Source organism: Vidua macroura, chromosome 25 (assembly GCF_024509145.1).
Source record: "Vidua macroura isolate BioBank_ID:100142 chromosome 25, ASM2450914v1, whole genome shotgun sequence".
Classification (NCBI taxonomy): Eukaryota; Metazoa; Chordata; class Aves; order Passeriformes; family Viduidae; genus Vidua; species Vidua macroura.
Genome location: NC_071595.1, coordinates 5,944,758 through 5,970,480, shown reverse-complemented (window position 1 = coordinate 5,970,480; position 25,723 = coordinate 5,944,758). Strand labels below are relative to the sequence as shown.

The 25,723-nt window shown below is 51.5% G+C and overlaps 1 long non-coding RNA gene across 1 annotated transcript; it reads right to left on the bottom strand.

Moving 5' to 3' along the window:
• Positions 1-16,019: 16,019 nt before the first annotated feature.
• LOC128818985 (uncharacterized) lies at positions 16,020-23,193 on the bottom strand. Its single transcript, XR_008440616.1, has 3 exons — positions 23,107-23,193; positions 19,543-19,692; positions 16,020-16,743 (listed from the first exon to the last, which is right to left on the bottom strand). It is a non-coding gene; the product is annotated as an uncharacterized LOC128818985 (long non-coding RNA).
• Between the last annotated feature and the right edge of the window lie 2,530 nt (positions 23,194-25,723).

Genomic DNA, 25,723 nt, shown 5'->3' with positions numbered 1-25,723 from the left:
TTGGAAGAAACCTTAAAGTTCACCTTGTTCCACCCCTGCCATGGACAGGGACCTTCCACTATCCCAGGTTGCTCCAGGCCCCGTCCAACCTGGCCTGGAACATTCCAGAGATGCAGGTGGGTTTCAGTGGGTGACCCACAGAGCACAGCACAAACTTCATCTTTCCCAATGCTGGGAAACGTCCAAATACTTGGAATTTTGTCTGGAAGAGCAGGATTGAGTTTTCCCTCGTCAGAAGGAAAGCAGGAGCACTGACTCCACTCCAGAGGCATGGATTGCTCTCAAGGAAAACAAAAACCCAACCCAACCACGCCGCCAAAGTGCTGGTTAGAGATTAAAGGGAGAGGGCGGGAGCTTGGAGGAAAGGTCAGGCACACAAAGGAAAACATCTAAACCCAAAACTTGGAAACTTTCCTGCCAGTGGAGACACTTGAATTACCTCAGAACAAAGACTGTTGACTTTCCTTATAAGGAGAGAAAGTCTTGATTTAAAAAAAAAAAATAATGGAAAAGCTTGGTCAATAATTGTTTTCTTCTTTATTGGTTTGTTGGGAGTTCAAACAAGTGAGAGGGGCTAGTTTAAAATGAAGTAAATGTTTCATTCAGCAAAAGAAATGGATAAAATTCCATGTGTGTTCTTTCACACATTTTAAAGTGGATTTTTTCCCCCTGTAATTTATGCACTTGTTTGCACTATAAAATGAAGTTTGAAACTGGAGTAATTCCATTTTTTAGTTGATGTTTTGAGGCCTCTGTCTTCCCATTCCTGTGTAAACAATTTCTGAGGTAGAGATGAAGTCACAGCTGCATCTCTGAGAGCCAGGTCAGGGGGTTGTGGCCACCTGATGATGCAATGGGGAGTCTTGGCACACAAATCATGGGGAAAATCTCCTTGTTCGTGTGCAGGACATGAGCAGAGGCCAGCAAAACATTCCCTCTGGATTCCCAAACTGTGCCTCCGCGAGTAAACCTTGCCAATTTAAACCTGGTGAGGAAATAAAGGAGAGCTGTGAATAATTGTGAAAGCCATGAATAACGACTGAAAACTCCTGCCTGAGGATGGATGATCACTCAGAGTCCTTTGGGGGATGGTCAGTGAGGCTCCAGGTCCGAGGGGGTCCAGGACAGCTGCAGAGGGATTGTTCATCAGGAGCTGCAGTGACAGGAAAAGTGGGAATGGCTCCCCACTGAAAGAGGGGAAATTCAGGGTTGATGAGTGGGAATTGGGAATTGTTCCCTGGAGGGTGGGGAGGGGCTGGGCTGGAATTGCCAGAGCAGCTGTGGCTGCCCCTGGATCCCTGGCAGTGCCCAAGGCCGGGGTGGACACTGGGGCTGGGAGCACCTGGGACAGTGGGAGGTGTCCCTGCCATGGCAGGGGTGCCACTGGATGAGTTTTATGATCTCTTCTTTGTGGATCTGTGTTTTGAAGTTTGCAGTGTTAATACTTTTTCTAGATTTTCTGCAATGGAGTTTTTCCTTCCCTTCTGTTGGAGGGAACATGAACATGTTCTGTTGGATGGTCTGAATTTCTTCCTTCCTGGGAGCTGTGTCCCATCAGACCCAGCCAGCAGAGCTGCTTTCATTTCATGGTCATTATTCTTCCACTCCAGCTCTCTCCACATCCTCTCCTCTTGGCTTCCAGGCAAGAATTCTGATTTTAATTTCCTATTTCTGGCGGGTCAGCTGGGAGACCAATGACACTGTGCCATGGACCCCTAGATGGCCATTCTGGAAAAGAAAAATGCTTTTGCGGGTTCAGAGTGGTGGGAGGGTCAGGGACCAGCAGTGGGAGTGAGGACCAGCACTCAGCTCGGGTCCACCACAATACACAAATATATTTGAACACTTGAGCCAGCCAAAGAAATTTCTGGGCCTTGTGAGTTCCTCAGGAACTTTCCAGGCCTGTGAAGTGCTCCAGAGGGCTGCCAGGAGAACAGGAAATGGCTCAAGGATGGAACAGCAAGGACGTCCCTGCCTGGCTGTGCTGACTCTGCCCTTCCCTGGCACAATGTCACAAGCCTCGGCCTTGATCCCAGAAGGGTTAATTCCATTTTTACTGTGCCTGTGAACTTTCAGCACAGGAACGAGGCATGCAGGGGCTGCTTTCCCAGCAAGGATGGCTGGAAGAGAGGAAGAAGACATCTGGCTCAAGGGTGCAGTGATAGAGAGAACAAGGACTGAACCTGAGAACTGGGGGTGGGTTTTATGGAAATGGGGAAATTGTAATTCACATTTAGCGACTGTATGCAAGCAACACACTGGAAGAATTATCTGTCCACGTAAGGTTAGGAGTTATCCCATGTTGGAACTCAGGCCTGAATAAATTATGTCCTCTTAAAACACCCAATTAGTGTTAAGGAGTCTTAGTGTGATATTTTGGAGATTTGGTGAGAGCAGAGGCTCAAGGAACCGAGGAGCCAGCTGCGACACTGTGGAACTCTGTCCTGCTCTCCTGAGCTCCATCAGTGCCCATGCAGCTCTTTCCACACCAAAATTCCTCCATGCTCAGGAAAAAACAGTCAACCATTAACCAAAAGACCCCTAAATAATGGATAAAATGAAGGATGACTGGGGTATTATTCAAACACGAGCTTTTCTTTTCCAGCTTCCTCTGCTGGCTCTGAGTGTGGCCATAACTCACAGATTTGGGCAGGTGCCACTTTGCTTTTGACTCGTGAGCCTGACACCAATCCCGGGCGGCCCGTGTGTGATCTTGAAAGGGAAGGGAACAATGAACCATCCACAGATCACACGGAATCACTGAGGGCAGTCAGGACCTCAGCAGAACGAGGAAAACTCCGCGTGGACCTGCCAAGGGCAGGTGAAGTACGAGGTTGGGGTGGGATGAAATGGAAGTTGGAAAAGCATCAGGTTAGGAGGGATAAATTGATCAATTTTTTTTGGCTGGGCAAGGAAAAGCCACAAAAAGACCTCCACCAAAAACTTGGGGTGGCAAGAGAAAAAGAGTGAAGGTGATGCTGGGCTGTGGAAAGGGAAGTTATATGGAAAATTTGCAAATATTTGATCCATCAGTGCCTCCCTGTCATGCAGAGTGCTGGGCAGTTGTCACCTTACCTAAGGGACAAAAGTGGCATCATTTCAGAGACAAGCAGTGGAGATGAGTGACCTGAAGGAATTTCTCTGAGAGGAGATGGTGAAAAGCCCCTTCCCCACCTCTCTGCTCTGTGCCACACACTCCATTTATCTTCTCCCTTTGCCTCCAAGTCATTTTGTTCTCCTCCTGCTCTCCATTATTTTGATGAAGCACTTTTGGGGGCTCTGATGGATGAAAGGCTCCACGTGAAGTGCACTGGAGCAGCGTTGCCCCTCCAGTTCCTGCTTTGCCTTAATTGTGCTCTTAGCCCTTTGTTTGGCCATGCACTTATTTCATTTGTCAGGATGTTGGAAAGTGGCCTTTTCTTTGATTTTTTTTTTTTCCAGCTAATTTAAGTTTGTTTTATTACATGCCCACTGTCCAAGGAGGTGATTAATAATACTGCAGTGCCGGCTGAAAAGCTTAGGCTGATTTTTTTTTTTTTCTTTTTTTTTTTTTCTTTTTTTTTTTTGACAAAATAATGAGCCTTGGAGTTTATGGAGCCTTGGAGTTTATGGAGCCTTGGAGTTTATGAAGCCTTTCCAAGAAGCATTAGCTTTCTTCTGAAGTTTTTTTTTTTTTTTTTTAATTAAAAAAAGTGTCAAAAATGTGCAAGTTTTCTGTTATTTTGGAAGTATTTTTATTTTGATACCTTAAGAAAATGCTTATGGCTCCTGTACAGGATTCCACAAACTGGTTTTTGCATCCCACAAATCCCAAATCATCAGTGAGGGTTTAACCCCAGCTGTTTGCAGCTGCCTCAGCCAGGGCAGCTGTGCAGCATCTGTCCTGTGAAGAGGCCTCCACACCTCCAGGTGCTGGAGATCCTCTTCCATCCTCTCCCCAGGGGCTCCTTCCCCCCAGGGTGGCTTCCAAGTGGCTGTAAAGAGGATTTTTAGAGCACTCCAGCACTGCTCAACTGCTCCTTCAGATGTTGATTTATAGACTAGGGAAAAGCTTCAAGGATTAATTATGTTTGGAGTGCAAGGAGATAAAACTCATCCAGTCCTGAGTGGCCACAGGAGCTGCTGCAGTAGCCCTGCCCCACCAGACAGGGCCACCACGGCTGCAGGGTCCCTCTGCAGGTGTCCCAGGGCAGGTGACCAGGGCTGGGGACAGGAGATGGGGCAGCCCAGAGCTCTGCCCCGCGGGAGCAGCAGCTCCCAGCCAGGTGTGACAGCGCCGTGGGCCTCGAGGGGTGACTGAGGTGGGCTTTGAGGTGAGACCCAGGCTCACAGCAGACACCAGAGCCTCTGTGGAGCTGGGCTTGTCCACTGCCAGCACACAGGGACAGCAAAACACGGAGTCACAGAGCCACAGAACATCCTGAGCTGGAAGGGACACACAGGATCATGGATCCAGCCCTGGCTCTGCCCAGACCCTCCAACAACCCCACCCTGGGCACCCCTGGAGCTCTGGCAGCCTCGGGGCCGTGCCCATTCCCTGGGGAGCCTGGGCAGTGCCAGCACCCTCTGGGGAAGAACCTTTCCCTGAGCTGCAGCCTGAGCTGCCCTGGCCCAGCTCCAGCCGTGCCCTGGCTGCTGTCCCTGTCCCAGAGCAGAGCTGGGAGCTGCCCCTCGGGAGGAGCTGCAGATCCCTGAGCTCTGCCCTCAGTGTGCCCTGCTCCAGCTGCGCACACCAAGAGCCCTCAGCTGCTCCTCAGGCTCCACTAGGAGAGGCTGAGGGAGGTGGGAAAGGGTCTGGAGTTCCAGGAGCGGCTGAGGGAGCTGGGAAGGGGCTCAGCCTGGAGAAAAGGAGGCTCAGGGGGGGACCTTGTGGCTCTGCACAGCTCCTGCCAGGAGGGGACAGCCGGGGGGGTCGGGCTCTGCTCCAGGGAACAGGGACAGGAGGAGAGGGAACGGCCTTAGGCTGGGCCAGGGCAGGCTCAGGGTGCAATCAGCAGGAATTTCCCCATGGAAAGGGGGCTCAGGCCTTGGCGGGGGCTGCGCAGGGAGCTTTGGAGTGCCCATCCCTGGAGGTGCCCAAGGAATTCCTGGACATTGGTCAGGGTGACAAGCTGGGCCTCAGGCACAGGGTGGACTTGATGTTCTTGGAGATCTTCCCCAGCCTAAATGATTTTGTGATTCCATCTTTTCTCTACATCGCAATGCCTATTCCCATTTTTTTTTTTCCTTCAGTTGTTTGTATATTTAGCTGTATATTGTCCCCTCTGTGGTGAACAACATACAACAGTGAAAGAAAAATCAGCAGTTCCATCTTGGTGTGTAAACTTTGCACTCTATAGAGTTCTCCCTGTGCCTCTGTTGAATTGATTTCTCCTTGTCCTTTTATCACTGAGTGGTCCAAGCTCATGCAGGATCAGCAGCGGCAACAACGCTCTGGAAATGTCCATGAATTGACAGCTTTTTTCACTACATCTCAGGGCTTTTGAAAACAGGTTGTAACATCTGGTGTCAGACTCCCAAAGTGGCGTTCCTTGTGGTGAGAAGGAAAGGAAATGGAGAACATGATGGGCAGAGCAGGGGGCTGTGTTTCTGTGCCACTTTATCCCAGGTCAGATCACTCCCTGTCCAAGTTCCAGTTTGCCTTCCCATGTAAATGCAGAGGATGATGATAGTGAGGACATCAGAAACGCTGACCTAGTGTCTGTCACACTGAAAATGGGGACAAAGTTCCATTTTTATTTCCTGTGAGGGCAGCTTTGATCTTCAGGGATGTTCAAGGGCCTTGAGCCGACCTCTCACGAGCCTGGTTTCAGGGCTGCTCTTCCTCTGCTCCTGGGTCTCCTTTGGAGGAGTCACAGATCCCCCTCGGACACTCACTGAGGGCTTTTTTGCTGCCCATGGGGTTTGTTGCAGCTGGGTTTTGGCTCTGGGAATCCAGAATTCATTCCCCGGGCTTGGCTTGCCTGGGGTTGGATTCCTTCCCACCTGCCTCAGCTCTGAGCTCTTTACAACCTGGAGTGGATGGGGTGGGGACATCTGCACACAGCTGTGGTGGGCAAGGGGAAAACAACTCAGGAAAAATCACTGAAGAATGTAGAGGCCCTTCAGAAGGCATCAGATCCACAAACCATTCCTGGGTCCTGCTGTTCTTCCTCATCCTGTAATGAAAACATCCTGGATCCGTGTGACTGAGAGCAGCCAGCACCAGGCTTCAAAGGAAGAACTGCTCCAGAGAGGATGCTCTGCTCCCTTTGTCCCTGTACCCACATGAAAAGTGGGTCTTTGTGTCTGAAATATCTGAAATATCTGATCTGAGAAATATCTGAACCTGGCAGCAGATTGCGTGAGCTGGCAGCACAACTTCCCTCAGCACCAGCTCCCACCCCAACAGGAGGAATCTGAGTCAAGACAAAAATAATTCTCCTCTGGCAGCAGCTCTGGGCCCCTGGGCCCACAGGCTCTGCCCAAGCCTGGCTGGAAGGTGACACCTGCGCGTCCCTTCAGATGGAGGGAGGCTCGATGTCACCCCATCACAAACGTCCCAGCCTGGGGGTTGCCTGCCTGGCAAAGTGTCTTTCTTCTTTCTGCTGACTCCATCCAACCTGGACCGTGACAAATCCAGCAGCTCCAGGACAATCCAAACTGGTGTCACGTCCCAGGAGTCCCTCACTGCTGTGTTTGGATGCATTGTCTCAGAACAGAAATGCTAATCCAGATTTCAGAGCTTCACCTGGACTTGCCTTTAATACCAGACATGCTTAAGGGTGAGAACAAGTTTATTCTGGCAAAACAAGAGGTTAAATTCCTCATTACGATAGTTCGGGAGAAGATTACAAAAGAGAAAATAAAACACGATTCATGATCACCCTCAAGAGCAGGATTCCTTCTCAGCCCTGGTATCTCTCACCTGAGATCTCTGGGGTGTGTTTGGGGTTCTTGGCACCAAGGGAGGAGCTGCACATGGCAGAGTGGCTTTTGGACAGGGATGGGGAGAGATGTGGCTCCAGATAGGGCTGGCAGCAAGAGCCACAGGAGCTGAGTGAAAGAAGAGGGGTTTGTGTGCCAGGCTGGCACGTTAATGGGAATTTCAGCACGGCAGAGGCAGGAGGAGAGGGAAGGGGGGGAACATAAAATCAGTGTTTGTGCAGTGGGAGAAAGGAGCATAAACAAGAGGAGCTTGAACCCACAACCAACACAGGGAATGTCGATTCTTTAACTTCTTTTCTGCCTCTGTCAAGGTCGGGATTGAAGCTCTAGAGATGGTATTTCGTATTTGGGTTCAAATGTTCATTATTTCTTACCTATATCACAGTCTTACAAGTCGTGGAATCTACAGCATTCCACTGTGGTTTGACCCCAACAACAGCCCCAACAGCCTCAGCTCCAATTTGGGCACAGCTTTGGGCGGCATAATTTAAGAAAGGTCTAAATAGTGTAGGAGGTTGTGGGAGCAGGAGGTAACCCAGGCACATCCTGCAGTGTCACCTGGGAGTTTATGGGCTCTCCTTGCATTCAGAGTGCATAAAGAATGGAGGAGTGTGGCAGGCACATTCTTCTCTCTCTCAGGACTTTCTCACAGAGGTCCACAGAGAGAAGAAAGAGAAAACAATTTCTATTTCTGCTCCTTGTTTTTCCCATGTGGAATGTGTTTGGAGCATTGTTTACCTGGGGTGATTGCTTGGTTGGATTCTGGTGAGGATTGTTTGGGGCTGGTGGCCAATCCAACCCAATCCAACCCAACCCAACCCAATCCAACCCAACCCAACCCAACCCAACCCAACCCAACCCAACCCAATCCAACCCAACCCAACCCAACCCAACCCAACCCAATCCAACCCAATCCAATCCAATCCAACCCAACCCACCTGTGGCTGGACTCTCAGAGAGGGTCACGAGTTGTGAGTGAGTTAGATATGGGAGTTAGAAAAGTAGGTTTGTAGTTTTAGTATCTCCTTTAAATAGTATATTAATGTATGATAGCATAGTTATAATAAAGAAATCATTCCATTTCTGAGCTGGAGTCTGACATCAGCATTTCTTCCCACCGGCTTCACCTGCATTTACAATAGAGGAGCAGCTGCTTGGCCAAACCAACAGCTTCCAGTGATCACAGAATCAAAAGGTTTGAAGAGACCTTCAAGATCATCGAGTCCAGCCCCTTCCCTAACGCCTCAACTCTGTGCGCTCCTGCTCTGCCAAGAAGGACAAACCCACTTCCCTGGGCTGAGCTGTGTAGAAACAGAGGACAAAAAGAGGCCCCCCCAGAAGCTCTGGAGTGGCTTTGTGGCTCGGCCACATTCTCATGCCAGTGCCACACGCTGCCGTGCTCTGTGCACAGCAGTTCCTCTGGGCACAGCTGGCAAAGCCCAGCCTAAGCCTGTAGGAAATCAAGGTCCTGTGGCCAGACAGGGCTCTTGCAGTGCTGGAGTGATTTCTGTGTAGCTGTGTGGGTTCAGGAGCAGGAGCTGCTCAGTGTAATTGAGGGGACCGACTGTCTCAGCTCTCAGGAACTTGTGTTGTCACTAAAGGGACCCTGACACTTTGGAAAGACTCCCAGAGAGGCTGCTCAGATCCTGGAGAGTTTAGAATGGTGTGCTCAGCTCACCCCACTGCCATCCATCATCAAACTGTGCAAATGGGCCAAAATCCCCCTTCCAAGGCAAAGGGAAGGCAGCAGATGCAGGCACAGACATGGTGTGGTGGCAGAGGAGTTGCCATCCCCTCTGCCCTGTGCAACATCAGTAAAAGTCTCCCTTGGGAATGGCCTGAGCCAGGCTGGGGGCTGGAACACAACCAAAGCACTTTTTTCCACTTCATTTTCCCCTGTGCAGGGAGCAGGCCGCTTAAAGAGTTTGTAATTTTAAACACGAGATGGACGGTGTCAAGCTGAGCTGTTTGTGCAATAATCCGTGTATGAAATACCCTGACTGAGTCACCTGCCAGGACTGTGCAGGTGCAATCTCTGTCATTCTGCACCACCAGGTACTGACCTGTCCAGCAAGGCAGATGCGTTCCCTGTGTGCTGCATGCTGAAATCCCCGCTGGCAGTGACAGACCTGTGGCCCAGGCTTCTCCAGCTGCTCCCAGTGGTGTTTGTTGTGGAGGACATGCACCTGGGGCTCTCTCTCCATGGGAGATTTCATTGTCTTGCTGTTTGTTCCTCTCCTTTGAAGCAGAGCCTGGAGGTTCTGCCTCAGTCCTGGAGCTGTATGTGAAGTCTGCACTTTGCTGCTGCACCAGCTCGGCCCACTGGACCTCTGGACCTGTCTCCACTTTGCCTTTTCTTTTCAGCTGAGCTGAGAGGCTGCTTTTCTCCTCCAACCTTTGTATTCAACACCACAGACGTGCCTCAGCCCAGCCCTCGCCACTGGGCTCACATTTAAAGCTCACCTGGTCACAAATCTGTGGCAGAGCTTTGCTGGACGTGGCCAAAGCAGACACAGCTCCTGCTGCCCACTGATGGAATTCCTGCTTGGATGCACCCACCATGGCTGTGTGTCTGTCCAGCCTGTCCCCAGCAGGGTCTGGGGCACTGCTGCTTGCTCACACAGACACTGATTTCTCGTGATTGTCCTTATCAAGTCTTGGTCCTGGCTGCAGGTAGCACAGGAAGGCACTTGCAGGAGAAGCTGCTCTGCAGAGCTGCAAGCATCTCCCTAATCCTGCAAATAAAGCCAAGCTTTTCTTCAAAAGGACCCTGAGAACATCCTGCCTTATCCATGATTCACCTGCCTTCAGTTATCTTCTTTTATATATATATATTTTTTTTTTTTTTCTGCAAGGCTGTGAGGCTTAATTATTCTGGAATTGGTACAGGGATCCCAAGGGAAAAATAGGAAAAAGTTTCTGTATTAAAATATTCTTCCATGTCTTTCTAGAACACCACTGAAAACAATTTCTGGCTTCTTCCTGAATGTGTCTGGAAACCCTATACCATTACAGGGTGTTTGGCAGGAATGTTGTACAAAAATGCTTTTTAATCCCCAGCTTGTTTCCGTGACAGGAGATGTGGGCATAGGCTGAAATCCCACAGCAGGGACTGAGCTCAGGCCCTGAACTCCAGCTCTGGGGGAAATGGGGTCTCTCTTAAACATCAGCTCAGGGCCAGGGCACAACCAGCTCTATCCCAGTTCCAGCTCATCCCTGCTCTGGGAAGTGAAAAGCAGCATCTCCAGGGGAAGATGCTCCATTGCATTTCCAGTCTGGGAGCAGGAGGGATCTCTGAAGAGGCAGGAGGCTCCTAAATAAAGGAATCTGCTTTTCTTTTGGCCCTGAGTTCTTTCAGCCTCACCTCAGTCACAAAACCGTCACGTCTGGAAGAGACCTTCAAGATCCTCAAGTCCGACCATCAAAGCAGCACCACTAAATCCCACCTAAGCCACGTCTCCAGGTGCCACATCCAGACACCTCTGGAACACTTCCAGAGAGGGTGACTCCACCACCACATCCCTGGGCAACTTATTCCAATGCCTGAGCACTTTTTCAGTGGTTTTTTTTTTGTTTTGTTTTTGTTTTTTGTTTTTTTGGTTTTTTTTTTTTTTTTTGTTTTGTTTTGTTTTAATACCTAATCTGAGCCTCCCTGGTGCAGTTTAATGCCATTTCCTCTTGGGATGTGGCAGAAGGAACCAACCCCACCTCAGCCCAAGCTCTTGTCATGGAGCTGTGACAGAACTGGGGACCTCCTGAGTCCCCTCTCACTGCACTGTTCCAGCACAGCTTCTGCACAAACTTCCCTTCCCCTGGGGCAGTGCAGGGCGGGACTGGACAGCTGGACTGGACAGCTGGACGGGTCAGCTGTGCTGCCTGTCCCCGACACCCCGCTGGACACAGGTGTCCTTCTCTCTTCCCTACGTGACATTCCACCTCCCCTTCTCCTGCAGATCCTGTGTGTACACACCACATCCTCAAAAATGCCGAGAGCTCCAGCTATTTCCCTGGCTGGCAGCGAGCACAAAGGATTGTTCCTTGTATCTGCTGGCTACTGGAAAACAGGAAATGTTCTTTCCTCGGCGCTGCTTTCCAGCCGTGCCGGGCTCTGCCTCTTCTCCTGTTCCCCAGCAGGATTTTGGTCACGGCTCTGCCTCATTTGCATGGGGGAGACAGGCAGCACATCCCGAGGGGACAGCTGGAAACAGAAAGAACAGCGTGGAGAGCGCTGGGGTGGGTTCATCCCAGCGGCTGCAAACAGCACAGATCAGTCCCTGCAAATCACAAGCAGCGAGTTGGTTGGTGCTTTTTAAAGTGCCTCCATCTGGGGCTTTAACAGCAGTGAAAAGGCAGAAAAAAGACATTTTGTGGTCTCTTAACTTTCTCTTGCTGGTGGCTTTTGCTCTCCACCTTTGGACAGGTCTGCACGCATGGATTGGTGTTTTCCCTTTGATCCTGTGTGTGTGTCTGCCTTGTAATGCAGAAAATTTGGAAAGAACCCTTGCAGGGATAGTGCTGGATTGGAAGCCAGACAGGGAGGCATTTCATCAACAGGCAATAGCTTTTCTGGAAGCAGAAGGAGAGCAATCAATGCAGAAAGTTTCTTGTTTTTTTAATCACGCTCCTGTTCTACCTTTCCCGGGAGATTTATGAGCCTCCCAAAGTTGGACAAACACCAACAAGAGTTGCACATTTTTAGCATCTGAATGCTTTGCTTTGCCTGGCTTCGTGTGGAAAGACAAGTCCAGGCAAGGTGGTCCTGCAGAAAATGGTTTATTGGGACAGAGCCCTGGCCTGCAGCCACGGCCCCTTGGGCAGTGATCTTATCAGACCTCCTGAACAGAGCAGGGTTGGGCCTGTTTGTTCCTTCAGTGGAAGACCTCCGAGGAGAACCTGGGTGTTGCAAGACCCTGGTATCAATTGTTCCCTGGGCGATGCTTTCCCTGAGAGGAACGAGCAGGGAGCGCAGGTTGGTGCTGCTGGGATGGCTCCACTTCAGGGGGTGCAGCACTGGGGATGGGGAGCAGAGGGAATAAACAAAATCAGCTCTGTGCTCCCAGTGAATTTGGAGAGAGGCAGAACTGGTTCTTGACTTCCAAGTTGATCTGGGGAGCTGAATACTGCAGGATCCTTTGGGAGTCCCAATCCCAATCCCTCTCTTTCAAGTGCACAGCTGATTTGGCAGAGATAACAGCAAGGTATCAGCTGGTTTCTTATTTTAGTCAGCTTTGGCTTGTGGGCTGAACTTTACCTTCACTTAGAGCCCCCTGGAAGTCCTTCCATTTCCCACGGAGTGCTGGCTTGCCTGGCAGGCTCTGGGATTTCAGATTGCCTTCTGCTGGAAACATCCCCATCCAGAACGAGGACACTCCTGGCCTGGCCATGACTGCCCCTTTGGACTCGATGGAGGCTCCTCTTCACAGAGCTCTGGGGACCTTTGGGACACCCTGGGGAGTCTGGGACAGCTGCACAGGGTCACAGATGTGATGGGTGTGCAGGGGATCCGTTCCCTTCCCACCCGGCAGCTGGTGGGGGTGTGGCTGCCCCTTCCCCCTGGAGTGGGGCTCATCCTGCCCTCAGCTGGCACACCCATGGCTTTCAGAGCCAGGGTGGGCTAACGTGTGCTCAGGGTGAGACTCAGCTCTTGGTTAAGGCAGGTAAACGTGGGTGTGCACCCCTGAGGCGCCTCAGCTCAGCAGGGTCTGATTCCAGGTGATGAGGAGCAAGCCCTGCCCTGAGCCCACCCTGAGCCCCCCTGGACCACCCTGGTCACTCTTCAGGCTCCACTGACCAGGGGTTCAACCTCATCTCCACATAAACATCAAGGGACATTTCAAATCACCTCTTTATCCCATCCAGTCTCCTGCTCTCACTGTAGAAAATCAGTTATTCCAGGCTCCTATGGTATATTCATTCCTTGTGGATATCCCAAGGTGTCTCAGACCACAGCTGATGTCTCTGCAGAGGACAGCACAACCCACCCCACATGTCCAGCACATTTATGGAAGCTCAGAGCTGCAGTGCCCAGGGATGCTCTGGATTTCAGCTGTCTCAAATGCAGAGTGCATCCCACCCCTTTCTGGCCTTTGGAATAGTCCAGAACTTTTCCTGCTTGAATGCTGCATTAGATTTTTAATTTTTTGAAGAAAGATCTCTTATGATTTTGGTGTTATTCTTCTGTTACTACAAAATCTGTTGTCATTAATGCTTTTCTACAGACCATTCCTTGGATGGAGCAGAGACAAACAAACCAGAAGGAAATGCAGCTTTTTGGAATGATGTTTAATGCAAACGACCCTGCGAGACAGAGTTGCCGTGACTGGTTTTTATTCCACCTTTGTTCCCATTTTGAATGCACAGATTTTGGGGTTTAAGGGCTTTTCTTGCCTTGTATAAACCCAGGTTTCAGTTGTTTGGCGTAGCCTTGGCTGTGGGGTTGGTTGTACACCTCCCAAATTCTGTTTTCAGGGTTTTTTTTCCATCTCACTACAAAGAAAACCTAAATTGTTGTTTCTTTCTGCCCCTTCCCTTGGGAGACTGCTGCACATTCAATTGCTCCCATTTGATGCCTAATTCCAGCTGATTATTCCTGATGTTGTTGGTGGCTAGTTACCAATACCAGAACTTGTTTCCCAGCACCATAACTCCTTTTCTGCTTGGGATTTTGCGCGTAATAAAGACCTTTATTGGGCTAAGAGATGATGTTGTTGCTGGAGGATGACCAGGCCCAGGGTGGGGTTCTTGGGGTGTCTGTGCAGGGCCAAGAGTTGGGCTGGATGACCTTTGAGGGTCCCTTCCCACTCTGTGGTTCTGTGATTGTACCCAAGGATATTTTCAGCTCTTCTCTGTCTATTTTTCTGCTGCTTTTTAGGTTTTACCTTTGCAGAAAGACAACCAGACAATTTCCTGACCCCTGCATTTGCCAACAACTTCCACAAATGCTTAAAGCTTCTCTATGTACAGCCAATTATCTTGGGTGACTTTCTCTCCTTCTCCTTGGCTTGATCCCCACGAGAGGAGGGGTTGATGAGGCCACTGATTTAACTTGATCTTTGATTGACACCAGCAGAGTCATCTCCTGGCCCAACAGGGTGTAAATATGAAAATAAATGAGTTAATTTTCTGTGAAATCTGAGCAATGATCACTCCTTCTCAGGCCTCTTCCATCAGGCCTCCTGCTCAGAGTCATTGAGGAAACGTTCAACCTTAAAGACAGGTAAGAAAAATCCTCTGCAGGTTCAGGAGGAGAGATAGCAGGAGGCTCTGGGCTGAGGCAGAATTTTTTATGTCTTTATACCAAGACAGATATGAGCACCTTTTGTGTTGTCCTTAAAATAACCCTTTATCATGAAGATGTGGCTGGAATGATCCCTGTGAAAAATGGGGCTGCCCTGGGCAGAAATGTGCTCTGCATCCCGAGGCTGTGCAGGGAAATTTGTCTGCGCTGTGGCAAGGTCACGGGGGGGTTCAGGGCGTCCTCCTGATAAAACAGAAAGCCTTGGGGAGAGCAGCGGGAGGATTTTCAGCTGAGCCTCAGCAGGTCTGGCTTGGGTGGGCACTGCCCTTTCTTACAAACTCCTCAGCCCCTTCCTGGGCCAAAGAGTCCCGGCTTGGTGTGGGCATTGTACAAATCCCAAATCCTGAGTCCTGAGCCCTTCATCTTCTGTCTGTAAATGCTTGGGAAGTTCTGCTCACCAAAGTCATCACTGGAGGCTTCCCCTGGCTTTCATCACCACCATCTCTGTGCTCCTCTTACTGCAGGTCCCATCCTCCCTGCTGTCCACAGCAACCTCTCCAACCTTGCTCAGCTATTCCCTGAAAAATCAGATTTTTAGTTATATTTTAATGCTAACACCTAATAAACAAGAGAGTATGACCAGTGAATGGGTTCATCAGAGCTAAGGATGCTCTCCCACCCTGCACCTGGCTCTGCTGGACTCAGGGAATCACCGAGCGCTTTGGGTTGGGAGGTGAAGCCCATCCCATTCCCACCTCTCGCAGGGTTCCCTTGTGCTGGGAATCAGCCCTGGCGGGTCCCTGTGGGAACACCAGGCACATGGAGGGGATGTTTTGGAGTGTGCTGGGCCTTGAAAATCCACAGAGCCCCTCTGAGCAGAGTGGGAATTCAGCTGGAGAGAGAGAGAGATTCTCAGGAAAAGGTCTGGTAGGAGAAGGTCAAGCTTGGTCCCGACTCTGTGGTGCCCCCAGCAGGTCCTTCCCAGGCTTCTGGCAGTTCCAGACACCAGGAGATGCGTGTGCTGGTGTCCTGGGCTCAGGGATGCAGGGAAAGGTGTCCCCTGTGCCTGGAGCAGCTCTCCAGGGGTTGGATGTGGTGTCCCACTGTCCTGGTTTGAAAAGACAGGAGTCTGTGAAGGAAGGCAAGGGCCTCCCCTGAAATGGAAAAGGTAAACCCCCCCCCTCTAAATTACCACAATTTCAAAATAAAAAGGCTCTCAGGCAAAGATATGGGAATGGGAATAACAGTCCTTTACTAGGAAAAAAACTAAATTAAAAAAATTAAAAATGTAATTAGTATAAACAAAACTACTGATAGAGTCAGAAACCTGACACCCTGAGGAGTCAGGGTGTTGGTGATAGTGCAGTTAAATGGTGGCTGCTCCTCCTGCTCCTGGAGTGGCAGATGAAATGCTGCTGAAGCGATGGTCCCATAGAAGAGTGTAGTTTTCTCTGAAGGTCTGGTGATAGAGGAGATGGGCCTGGTCTTCCTCTGGGAATCCAGTGAAGAGGCTGAGGCTGAGCTGCTGTCTCAAGAAATGCTGATTTTATGCAGGTAGGGATGCTTGGCTCCTCCCTCTGGGTGGAGCATCTCACAACGGGATGATGTAACTTTATCAGTCATGCAGTGAGCCATTCAATAGCCCATTAACAGAAGATATCTCACCGGGGGAGACATTGTTCTTGGAAGAGCTAAGAAAACTGCCCAAGAGATGGCAAATAGAATATATGCTTATTTTACAAGCCAGCACACCCACTGTCACTGAGCGCTCAGGGTGGACCTCCAGACCTTCCCTCGGGTTCTCCTTGCTGCCCCTCCTTTCACCTGGAGCAGGCAGAGAACAGCACAGGCGCTTCTCCCACAGGTCAGGGAATTTCAGGAGCTTTCCCACAACTGAGGCTTGGAGCAGGGAGCTCAGAACCAGGGGTGTCCTGGAACCTTATCCCTTTTATTTCCTTCCTTGAGGGAACATATAAAAAGCAAAAATGCTGCCAGCTTTTGGATAATTTCTCTTTTTATTTTCTTTTCTCTCCTGAAGTTTAGAATGAGTTACCCAGGAGAGAAATGTAGGAAAAGAGGTGCTAATTAATGGAGGTGGGAAAGGTGTGGCAAAGCTGAAGGGATGGATGCATTTGCAGGATGCAGAAAGCAAACAAACCATCGGGAATTGCAGCTTCCCAAGATCAAACCCATGCTGATAGGAAATGTTGGTTGGTGCTCCTAAAATGCCACAGCTGGGAAATGAATGAGTGGATGAGGGTTTAACTGGGCCAGTGGGGGAAGCAGGGCTGATAAGGAACTCCTTATCCAGGAGTGTTTGGGTGTTTGGATGCATCTCCTTGTTTTCCTCAGCAGGACAGATAAGATAACTCCAGGCTGTGTTTAGAGCAGGTTAAAATGTTCAGTAAACAGATTTATATGCATGAACACGCTGGCATAGGAACACTCGTATGGTAACTCACAGATCAGCATCCACTTCGGTTCAGGAGGTTTTTTCAATCATGATTATGGTCTCTCTCATTAGAGAGGTCTTTTATCGCAGAAAGCCAAATTTTCCAGACAAACCACTCTAATTAAACCTGGGAGATAAAAAAAAAAAAAAAAAAAAAAAAAAAAAAAAAAAAAAAATTAAAGAATGAAATAGTGGGGCTTGGCCAAAACAGTTCCCTCCATCTCTGGTTCCTTGCTCTGAGAGAGGACAGCCAGCCTGCTGAGGCTCCAAAGGAATTGGATGGAACCCAAATTACTCATCTTTGGGGGCTGCACAGAGCCTCCTCAGGTAGGAAATCCCAGGGTGAGCACAGAGGTGGGAGGGAAATGGAGCCAAAGTTCTTGTGCAGGGTCAGCAAGCAGAGAGAAAAGATCCCACAACTCAGCCAGGAGCTGGCTGTGGTGCCCAGGATGTGAAAAGGGGGAGAGACTGGCTGTGAAGGAGCAGAAATGGGTGTTTGTGTGGTCAGCCCCCGCAATCCGTAGGGAGAACGAGGCAGGGAGAGCAGCCCTGTGTGGGAGCTGCCCACGTGACAGAGCCACACGGCCTGGGGACACTCAGTCCCACCAGGAGCACGTGGAGAGGGCTCAGGTGAGGATGAGACTGGAGAATTCATCCTCAGGCTGGCCTAGAGGAGGAGGATGTGCATTCCCATGTGGCAGGGGATGGTCCCAGACACGGGCAGGAGGCTGCACTGGATGAATGAACAAATTTATCATCTGTGGGACTCTCCCACGTGGGAAAGCCCTGCTCTGTTCATTGGTGTCCCAGGGTAGAGGCACTGGGATGTGCCCAGGAGCTCCCCAGTGCTCTCCAGTGCTTCACCACTGATCCTGGAGCTCTGGGGCTGCAGAGGGGCCCCCAAATCTGGGATTTTTGTCCAGCTGTCTCCTACCAGTGGTGGCCTGTGCCCCCCTGCAGCAGGCATGGCACACATCCCACCCTGGAGTACTTCCCCAGCCCCTGGGCACAGTGCAGAGCCCATCCAGGGGTGCTTCAGCACCGCTCAGGATAAAATTTTATTGTCATGGCCTTGCTCAGGAAACATTTCCAAACTGGAGCCTGGTTTCTCTTCCACAATTGCCCTGGTTCTGGGACAGAGCTTCCATGCAGGATCTTAAAATCACAGACTCATGGAATGGGTGGGGTTGGGAGGGACCTCAAAGCTCATCTTGTTCCACCCCCAGGGACACCTTCCACTATCCCAGGTGGCTCCAAGCCCCATCCAACCCAGCCTGCGATACTTCCAGGGATGGAGCAGCCACAGTTTCCCTCTTCCAGGGCCTCACCACCTCACAGGACCTCAACAGAAGATTTGCAGAGCACTTCTATTTCCTTTGTAATCGTAGGTGAGGTTAAAGGAGCCCAGAGCTCAGCACAGCTGCACTCTCCCTTTCTCTCCTGTGCACTTTGGGTCTGTCTGACCTTCTGCTGGGTCTCCTGCCCTGCAGCCTCATGCCAAGAGAAAAAGTAGAGGAAAAACTTCCTACAGCATCTCCTGGCAGAGCCCAACAGGGCTGAGGAGCACAGTCATTGACTGCAGGCTGGGTGGGGGGTGATGGTTTCAATATCTGCAGTCTTGGGGCCTGTAGGAGAGTCAGGGACCCCAGAGAAACCACAGAGCTTCATCAGTGGAGGCAATGCCTGTCTCTGAGGCTGGGAGAAAAAAGGGACACGGGGAAAGAGGCGGGAATTCAGATCCCACTGTGCCAAAGGTGCCTGCAGAGCCAAGCTGTGCTGCTCTGCCCATGCCTGGGCTCCCAGAGGAATGTGCTTGCTGCTGCCTGTGGGGCAGAGGGAGATTCACAGGGCTGAAGCAGAAGTTCCCTGGAGCAGCAGTCATGGGCAGACAGGTGAATGACCCCGAGGGGTTTGTGTCTGCACGAGCAGCCAGGCACTGCTGTGGATACCCTGGACCAAGAAAAACCTCTACCTGCAGCATTCCCTGACTCAGAGATGCCCAAAGCTCACCTCAGCAGCTCCAGCCCTGCCCGTGCCAGTGCTGAACCAGAGCAGATTCCAGGTTTTGCAGGGGCAATCATTAATGTGTGCAAACCTGGGCATTTCCCCTAATTTTTCTTCAGACCGAAGGCTTGTCAAGCTCTGGAATCTCTCTGCCTGCACTTCTCAGGATACACCTGGCCCTTGCTTTCCTGTGTTAAACAACCAGGAATAAATCACTTGTGGTTTTTGAAGAGCTCTGTTTGAAATCTGGGCTGAGCTCAGAGTGGAAATCCACAGCAAAATGAAGATGGGTTTGAGGAAGAGACAAATCTGCATTAACAGAAGTCATGGGCACAATCCTGAACGTGTCATTTGTCATTTAGCTGGACGAGTGGTGAGCTCCTGACTGCTTTCCAAGGCTTTTGCCTGGCTGGTTGTGAGCTGCTCTGAAGTTCTGTGTGTTTGAGCACTCCCGGTCTAACCTCAACCTCTTTTCCTTCCTTTATAGATTTCACTGGCACCTTCTGCTGGAAATATTCTCCATCTAATTTTCTCTGAAGAAGCAGAATGAGCTAGCACAGAGACCCCTTGATCCTGGAGGCCCTTCTGAGGGTAAGGGGAGAGGTACTTCTAGCAGACCTCAACCTGACAGCAGGTCATGAACTTGAGGCTCTAAAAGGAAAATTTGCCCTCATCCTTGTGGGAAGGGAGCTGTAGGTGCAGGTGCTGGGATACAGGAGGAACGCCAGAAGTCCCTCTGAGTGTGGAAAAGTGGGTTGGAATGGAATGTGTGAGCACCTGCAGTGTTGTATTGCACTAAATAGTTTATTTAGTTGTTGTTTTGCCCTGGGTGTTTGGTATCACATGGTCTCCCCCCCCTCCCCACTAAGCCTCAGGTGTGGGGGTCTCTCCCTGGTCTGCCCTCCCCTCTCCCTCTCCTCACCTGTATCCCAATGGATGTTGCCCCTCGACTCTGCCTCCCCTTTTCCAGGGCTCAAAACCCCGCTGGACGACACCTTCGGGCTCTTTTCTCTCTCCTGGACGCCTCAGCCTCTGTTACCCCCTGAGGCCTCGCCTGGATCCGAGGTGGCTCCTGAATAAACAGGATTTTAGTCCTGAGGAGCAGAGCGCCTTTCATCTTTTACTTCTATCCTATGTAAGATCGCCCCGCGTTCAGGGGTTCCGATTTTACACTGGAGCACCCACGTTGCCTTGATTTTTAAAAGTGTTAAGTTTTGTTTTATAGTTCTTTTGAAAGTTTTAAAGTTCTCGTAAAACTCCTTTAGCCTTCTGATAATGTTTACATACTTGAGACTCAGAGTTCCCACACAATTTCATGTATAAATAGTTTACATATTTCTCTGTGGTTGGAGAGAAATGATTAATTGATCTTTGGACCAGTGTGGTTGGAGAGGTGGTAATTCCATCCTCCAATCCACGGTCACCTTTGGAATTCTATAAATACCGGATGTTTGAATAAAACTGGGTCTTTTTCTCTTTTGAACTTCCCAAGCTTCTGTGCACTCATTTCGTGTCCAATAGCGACGCACCCATGGGCACCACACGCCCTGGCAGAGGTGCCCTGCCCTCGCTGACCCCGCTCCCTCCCACTGGCAGCAGCAGCCCGGCCCATTCCCGGGCTTTGGGTGAGTTTTCCACAGCAGTGCCAGGCAGGCCACGCTCTGCTGAGGGCTGTGTGTTTGCCCTGGGCTCCCTTCGAGGTGTGCGGGGCTGCTTTCCTCTCCAGCTGCAAGGCCAGCTCCATCTCAGAGCCTCGCAGCAAAGGGGAGATGGGAGCTGTGCCCTCAGCGCTGTCCTTGGCCGGGAGCAAAGGCCAGCAGCCCCGTCAGTGCCGGGAAGTGCAGGGAACACACGTATTTCCCTGGACATGGCATCCAGGTCCTGGCAGGGCACAGGAGAAGTGTCTTCCTGCCTCTTCCAGGCTGACAGAACGTCTTGTTCCTCCTCCTCTGCTTTGCACAACACTAAGTTGAGGAATGAGAAGTTTTTCCCAGCGGTAGAGATGGGGTGAGGATCTTTCTTCTCGGTGCCCTGGACTCTCTAAGTTAATGCTCCACAGCCTTTCAAAGGTTTCTTAAATTTCCTGCCTGACACACAGGGGGAAGGAGCTGCCAGTGAAGGAGAAAAAGGAAGGAAGGGAAGGAGAAAGATGTTTTCCTCCAGTGCCCTGATCCTGCTCCATCCACACCTTCTCCTTCCAGCCGTTCCCAGAGCAGCACACAAACTCCCCATTCATACCAAAATAAGGAAAGTCAGCAAAATTGTTTTCCCATTGCTCTCTCCAGCAGAAGGCGATGAAGAAACTGCTGCCGCGGCTTGGTGCCAGGAGAGGTTTGCACATTTTTTAGCATCACTGCACTGTCATGGTCAGCACAAGCTGCCACTGAGCTCAGAGCTGGGCCTTGAGACAGGTGAAAGCAGGGCTTAATCCCCCAGGGATTCCCTGGAGCAGATGGGTCTCCTGGCTGTGTCCCTGTCAGCTGTGGCCTCCCCAGAGTGGGGACAGGAGCTCATGGAGCAGTCCCAGCGATCAGCCAAGGCTCACACGCAGCCACCTCTGTCCTGACATGCCCCGTCTGGAGCAGGTGCCACATTTCTTGTCCCCATCTTGCCACCCATCGTGACTTTCCTGGTGGCAGTGGGCAGCCTGCTGTCCCCCAGGCATTTCTTCACGTAGGGTTCCACTCACCCTGTACTGCAAGTCCAAGGAATTGGTAAGAGCTAAAAGTATCGAGCAGACAAAGTGCTAGAAAGAGACCCAGCTCTAAAGAGTGCTGGTCCTTCAGAGTCCAGCAGAGAGTGAGCAGTTGTAAAATATGCAGATTCTGGCCATTTTTCTTCACATAGTTGCTTTCCATGCAGTGTTTGCTGCCCTCTCTGCTAAGACTTGCTATTTTTAGGAGTTCATAGAGATTTCTCTGTTGGCCACCACCAGGGAACACAGCCAGGTGTGAACATCAGACTCCTGATGGAGCCAGGGCTGGCTGAGCTGCCATCCCATCCCATCCCATCCCATCCCATCCCATCCCATCCCATCCCATCCCATCCCATCCCATCCCATCCTATCCCATCCCATCTGCTGAGGGTCATGGAGAGGGGACAGAGCTGCCCTCTCCCAGCGGGATCTTTGCCATCCTGAAGGCAACCCAGGGGTTTGCAGCAGAGCCTGAGCTCAGCCTTGCTAAGCCTGGCCAGGTGCCAGCTCAGCCAGCCCTGCTCAGTCCAGGGTGTGCAGGACCCACACACATCAGCATCTTCCACGGGCTGGGAAGTGGGAAAGGAAGGATGTGGAGGGACTTTCCAACTTTTCAGGCTTGGGTGGAATCTGCTTTTGCAGCTCCTGAATTCAGATCTGATAACGCTGCAGGGCAGACACTGCAGATTCCCCAGATCAGGGCTTTGGGAAGCAGTGGTGCAATGCACCCAGCTGCCCCACACACTGAGACTGGAGCGTGTCCATCCCTGCCAGGATGCAAGCCCCGTGCTCATGCCTTGTACACACGGCCCAGGAGGAGCATTCCCTCTGCCAGCCTATCAACCCTTTGGAAAAAAAGCCAATTCCAACAATAGCCCAGTGTTTTCTTTGGAGCTCTCACAGCCCCAGCACTGTCAGCAGCACAGCCCTGGCTGGCAGCGAGTGAGCGCTGCCCGCTCAGCTCACCCTGCTGTCCCTCCCCAGCCACAGCCTGAGTCATGGCTGTGGCCACAGACAGTGACACAAGGCCATTGTCATCCCAGGAATGCAGCGTTTTCCTGCTCTGCACAAATATTTTGTACAGTGCATTTTCCGTGCTCGTTCCTGCTGGAAGCGCCCCCAGGAGCGCTGCTGACTAACGCTGCCGTCCCTCCTCGTGCTCCCCAGGGCTCCAGGCTCATTCTGCTCTCCACAAAGGGCACCGAGTCAAGGCTGGAGAAGCGCGTTTCCTCCAGCAGCACGTGCACTGCAGTGCGAGGAAATGGTGGATTTAACCCCTCCGGGTACAGCTCCCTGGGGTCACATCACTGGGGCCAGCTCGTGGCTCGGGGCTGGCCTGGAGGAGCAGGTGTGGACACGGAGAGGCGCTGGCAGAGCAGGCTCACAGCTTGTCCCCCAGCTCCAGACATGGCCGTGGGGTCACTGGTCCCCTGGAGATGCCTCTCTTGGCACTGTCTCCCAAGGGAAAGGGACAGGAGCTCAGTCAGAGCTGAGCTCTGCAAAGGCCTCCCTTAATCCTGTCCTGGGGACACCTCGGGGCACTGCAGCTCCTGCCCTCTGCTGACCTGTCTGCTCCACTCTGCTCAGAGATGAAATCCTAATTGCTTCCCTCACTGAAGCCCGTCTGCCTCCTCACACTGCCCAGCAGAGAGCCAAGGACACAACTTGTGTTTTCTCCCTCTGCCAGGTTGTTATCAGGGTGATTTAAAATCCAATTTCTGGGAATATATAGGATAAATAAATTTAAAAGCATATCTCAGGATGTGGCAAAGACCCCGTTCCCCCAAATACCTTCATTTTACGAAGGACAGATGATGAGGCTGCATCCAGGGTGAGCTCAGCTGTGGTGAGCTCCTCAATGAGCCAAGGGCTGGCGTGGTGCTGGTGAGGGTGTCACGCATTCCATAGGGGACAAAGATGTCTTCATTGTGACAGCACAGGACTGGCTGGAACAGGGCTGTGCACTGGGATCATGGAATCACAAACCATGGAATGGTTTGGGTTGGGAGGGACCCTAAAGCTCATCCATTCCACCCCTGCCATGGCAGGGACATTTCCCACTGTCCCAGGTGCTCCAAGCCCCAGTGTCCAGCCTGGCCTTGGGCACTGCCAGGGATCCAGGGGCAGCCACAGCTGCTCCAGGATGTAGCACAGCCATGGTGCTTCACAGCATTTTGGGATGCAGCAGTTTTGGAGAGATGGATGCATCAGACACGCTCTGGAACACGGCCACGTGCCCTGAGTTTGTGCACACACAGGACAGGTGACAGTGGCCATTCCATGGTGGTCACAGCCTTTGCTGCACTTTAAGTAGGTGTGAACTGACTCTCTGTGGGAAAAACTTAATTTGGAAAATGAAGTTGTTGATTTTACAAAAATGCTTTGGCTAAATCTGGAGTCTCCTCAACTGTGCTTAACCCAGGAGGAGGCAACACTATTGGTATTGTGGTAACCTGCACAACAGGGATTTCCTCCCAAAATGCAATGTTTATACTCATCGTTGAGAGCCTGGTGGGGTCTGCCAGGAGGGATTGGGGCAGGATGGATTGGAGCAGCCAGAATGGATTGGGGCAGAATGGATTTGGGCAGCCAGGATGGATTTGGGCAGCCAGGATGGATTGGGGCAGGATGGATTGGGGCAGCCAGGATGGATTGGGGCAGGATGGGCTGGACTGGAGCAGGATGGATTGGGGCAGGATGGATTGGAGAAGCCAGGCTGGACTGGGGCAGGATGGACTGGATTGGGACAGGATAGACTGGAGGAGCCAGGATGTGTTGGAGCAGCAGGATGGATTGGGGCAGGATGGGTTGGAACAGCCAGGATGGACTGGGACAGCCAGGATGGGTTGGAGCAGCAGGATGGACTGGGGCAGCCAGGCTGGATTGGGACAGCCAGGATGGGTTGGAGCAGCCAGGATGGACTGGAGCAGCCAGGATGGACTGGGGCAGCCAGGATGGATTGGGGCAGGATGGGTTGGGGCAGCCAGGCTGGATTGGGACAGCCAGGATGGACTGGAGCAGCCAGGCTGGACTGGGGCAGGATGGACTGGAGCAGCCAGGATGGGTTGGAGCAGCCAGGATGGACTGGAGCAGCCAGGCTGGCCGAAGCTCCCAGAGGCTGCAGCTGAGCTGGAGGCTGCAGTGAAAGCCCTGCCCTTGCCCGGTGCAGTTGTGCAATAGCGGATGTTTGGGAGCAGATAGGTGATGCAGAAGACTTCCTTCCTCAGCTCACAAGGCAAATAATTTGTATCCTGATTACAAATTATGAGGGTTTGGAGATTGCAAGGTCAGGAGGCACCACTGTAATTATGTCATCTGACCTTCCCAAGGAGTGCAGCCTCGGAATGGCACTTGGTGATTCCCATGCCGAGGCCGTCGGTCCTGGCTGTCCCACAGGGAGCCTTTTCCTACAGCCTGAGGCACAGGGGGTCTGTCCCTGACTGCGACCTGGCGGGTAAACCCAGCACGCAGAATACACAGCTCACTTCCAGGTCTGTGCTTTTCCTGTAAGACTTTGGTCTAGGGAGATCATGGGAGAGAATGGGATGGGATGGAATGGGATGGAATGGAATGGGATGGAATGGAATGGAATGGAATGGAATGGAATGGAATGGAATGGAATGGGATGGGATGGGATGGGATGGAATGGAATGGAATGGAATGGAATGGAATGGAATGGAATGGAATGGAATGGAATGGAATGGAATGGGATGGGATGGAATGGAATGGGATGGAATGGAATGGGATGGGATGGAGTAGAATCTTCAGAGCTCCCTGAAGGGACCCACAAAGATCATCCAGGTCCAGCTCTTGGCCCTGCACGGGACAGCCCCAAGAATCCCACCCTGATTCGTGTCAGATTTCGGATCGCCCACCCTGTCCAGCAAGGAGTGTCCCCGTTTCCAGGCCACCTCTTCCTACCTCACGGAACAACCTGGACTGCAGGAGGGAGGGGACAGTTTGGGAAGATTTGGGGTGTCCCATTCCCACCAGGGCTGTGCAGGTGGCACAGGGAATGTCAACTAAGAGCCCACACCTGAGGCTTTGACCTCTGTGGGATGTGAACACGTTTGAAATTTGTGTTCCGATTTCTTCACTGTTAAAATCCTGGAACTCTCAGGAGGCTCAGACCACAGAGATCTGTATCAGCACAGAAACACCAGCCCTGGTCCCTCTGGGGCATCCTGCCCTGCCCGCACCCACCCAGCTTTGGCAGCCACAGCTCCTGGTTAATGCAGATAGCCCAGAACTGGCTTTACATGAATAAAGCCATTCACACCCCCATTATGATCATTATTAATTAGGCTGTTTACCACTGATATTGTGGTAGGACCCAGAGACCCCTGGACAGGGCTGGGGCCTCACTGCACAGTCATGGCTCAAATGCCATCACTCCCCAAAGACCCTG